Below are 3,809 nucleotides of genomic sequence, written 5' to 3' on the forward strand. Positions count from 1 at the left end.
AATTGAATATTAAATAATATGAAATATTTTTAAATAACACTGAATATTAAATAATTGAAATATTTTGTGATTTGGGTCTAGATCCTTGTATTAACTCTCTACAGAATAGCTCTTATGTTTAGTTCCAAAAAATACAGCATAAACTATTGCTGTTTGTAATACGGCCCACAGATTTTGTCTAAAACCTCAATGTTTTTAGAGTTAGTAAAGCCCCCTGTAGAAGAGCAGGCTTAGATTCAGTCACTCTTACTCACAAGGAAATTCCATTCTTGCTCTGCTTTTAGCTGTTTCTGGGTTTTATTTTTAGCTTTGGTTATATTCTTTAGATTTGAAGAGTATTTGTACAGGTTAGGGAATGACCTACTGGAGAGAAGCTCTGCAGAAAAGGACCTGGGGTTTTCTGGTGGACAACAGGTTGCTTGTGAGCCTGCAGTGTGTCCTTGTGGCCAAGAAGGCCAATGGTATCCTGGGGTGCATGAAAAAGAGTGACAAGCAGATCAAGGGAGGTGGTCCTCCCGTAATACTCTCCCCTGGTTAGGCCACATTTAGAATACTGTGTCCAGTTCTGGGCTGCCCAGTTCAAAAAATACAGAGAACTCCTAGGAAGAGTCCAGCAGAGGATCACAGAAATGATAAAGGGCCAGGAGCACCTCCCATACCAGGAAAGACTGAGTAACCTTGGTCGGTTCAGCCTGAGGAAAAGAAGATTGAGAGGGGCTGTGATTAATGTTTATAAATATCTAAAGGGAAGCGGCAGGCAAATGGATGAGGCCAGGCTCTTCTTGGTGATACATAGCGATAAGACAAAGAATAATGGCCTAAAACGTGAACATAAGAAGTTCCACAAAAACATGCAAAATAACTGCTTTACATTAAGAGTGATGGAGCACTGGAACAGGTTGCCCAGAGAGGTTGTGGAGTCTCTTTCTATGGAGATATTCAAGACCTGCTTACCTGTGCAACCTATTGTAGAGTACCTGCTTTAGCAGTGGAATTGGACTCAGTTGGACTCTTGAGGTCCTTTCCAAACCCTGCAATACTGTGAAACCTGAGTCAGCAGCGTGCCCTGGCAGCCAAAAGAGCCAGTCATACCATGGGGTGTATGTATTGAAAAATCAATGCTTAGGATTTCTGAATAGCTTTTCAATACTGCAGTAGTATTTTTAGGCTTAAGTACAATGGGAACAGATAAATCACCTCATGTTTCATGTTCTTGACCATACGTGGCCTAGGAAAACATGACTCAGGGCCAAGTCTTGCATGCCTTTTAATTTCTTCACATTGCAGGGTTTTCAGGTGCTCTTCAGGACCTATGTATGTTCTATGTATATTAAATGTAATTAGTGCTACTACAGGGACGGACCATTCTTTCAGGTACTTCAGACAAGCAAGGTCAAAGTAAGATTTACTTACAGTGTATAAACCCTGACTTTCTAGAACTATTTCCTTACTTCACAGTTATCTTCTAGCCCTCTAAATAAAATTTAAGATTCAAGCACAGACAGCGCAGTCTCAGCTTTCTGTGTCTACTCTACTAAGAGATTTGGTACATCATATCCTTCCAAACCATTACAACATAAATGACTAACACAATGGGTTTTTAGTACTCTAGCACTCAGACTTCCAGTGCAACATCTCATGTGCAGTCAGTCAATGAGCACAAGTGCAGTAGTTATCTGACAAAAGTAGCCTTTTTGCAATTGCATGAAACTACTTTTTTGTCCATATATTTGACTCCAGTTTGCTGTGAGGCAACAGAAACTACTGTTTTGACTGGGAGATACTGGATAGATTGCTGATCTGTTCTACTTTTCTGCACTATTTCTGAATGGTAAAAAGAAGATGGATGGTAACCTTAAGCACAGTACTACAGCTTTTACCACACACGATCAAGTATTTGTAAAACTCAGCTGTGAGCTTCATACTTGCATTCTTCTTTTTGCTTCTCTTGGCATTTCAGAGGATACTTGTGCTCCAGTGTGTTCATTCTGTATGGCAGGCTGGGACCGTGGGAGATCAACCCTCTGAGAAGATGCATTTGGGATTCTACATTTCCTCAACAGAGAGCAGCAAACAATCTTACATTTGGCTTCTCGATTTACACAGTTTAATCAATCACCAACTCCAAGGACAAAAAAAAATACCACTATCATTTTGGATGCCTAGGAAAAGCTAGCAAAATACTCCTATGGCACAATCTAGGACTATCTATGAGAATACCAGTGATGGAAGTATTTCCCAGAAAGTATTCATATTTTAAGCAAATGCACAAATTCATATCACTATAAAGTAACAAAAATTGGAGCTATAAAATAACAATAAAAGGGACAAAATCACGTAAGAAGGCAGAAATTACTTTCTCTTAAATCTCTGCAATCCCACAATCAGTACTGAATGTGATAACAATGCCATCTAAAATAAAGAAAAATATGAATATGTTGCTCAGGATTTTGCTAATGAAAAATGCCAATACCAGGTAATAGAAAATATATTTTTATAACCTATTTCAATTTTCCCAGTTAAAGTTCTCTTAGAAGCCCACGGTTCTACCAACACTAATAAAACAGCTTTCCTGTTAGATTAAACTGAAGTGATCCCAGTTAAATTTATTTTCTGCAGATAGGAAAATTACCAGGTAACAAATACTGTTCCACACTAGCAGAAAATGTTTTCTTTCAATTTTTATTTGTTTTCAACATCAGTTTTTATAGCATATATGATAGAAATGCGTGGGGTTTTTTTAATAAAAATTATTTAGCATCACAACAGATTCTCCTGCAATATTTGAAAGAATAATATTAATATTGTAGTGGATTAGCCTGGCAGGCAGCTGAGCAGCACAAAGCCATTTGCTCATTCCTCCTCCAGGTGGGATGAGGGAGAGAATTTGAAATAAAATAGAACACAGAGGTTGAGATTAAAAAAAAGCAAGTATTAACTAAAACAGAAAAGGAAAAGGAGAATAAAAATACAGTGATAACAATGTGTGTAGGTTGCTCTGAAACTAATACATCCAATTTATTTTCCATGAAAAATACAATAGATACAAAGAACAAAATAACGCAGTACCCTGGGGTTGTATCAGGCCCAGCAATGCTAGCTGGTCCAGGGAAGGAATTTTCCCTCTCTACTCTATAATGATGCAGCCTCACCTTATGTATTGTATGCAGTTTTGGGTGCCACAACATAAGAAGGACTTAAAATTGTTAGAGTGCATCCAAAGAAGGGCTATGAAGATGGTGAAGGGTGTAGAGGGCAAGGTGAATGAGGAGCAGCAGAGGTCCTTTGGTTTGTTCAGCCTGCAAACGGGGAGACTGAGGGGAGCCCTCATGGTGGCCTATAGCTTCCTAACAAGGGGAGGTAGAGGTGAAGGTGCTGACCTCTGGTGATAGTGACAGGACGTGAGGGAACAGCATAGAGCCTCCCTTGGTGGTGGAGGTTCGGGTTGGGTATTGGGAGAAAGTTCTCCGCCGAGAGGGTGATTGTGCCCTGAAACAGGCTCCCTGGGGCAGTAGTAACATCACCAAGCATGCTGAAGTTTAAGGAGGGTTTGGACAATGCTCTCAGACACAGAGTTTGAATTTTGGATGGTCCTGTGTGGAGCCAGGAGTTGGACTCAATGTTCCTTGTAGGTCTCTTTGAGCTGGGATTATTTTATTATTCTATGATTGTATAAATGGGTGTTTAACCTCATCTATTTCAACAACACATTTCTTGTTCCAGGCCTATATTAATTTTCACAGTCCCACTGAAAGGACAGTTTGAAGATATTCAATAATCATGGATGATATGTAATTACAAATATATTT

This window comes from Numida meleagris, chromosome 2, assembly GCF_002078875.1.
Source record: "Numida meleagris isolate 19003 breed g44 Domestic line chromosome 2, NumMel1.0, whole genome shotgun sequence".
Lineage (NCBI taxonomy): Eukaryota > Metazoa > Chordata > Aves > Galliformes > Numididae > Numida > Numida meleagris.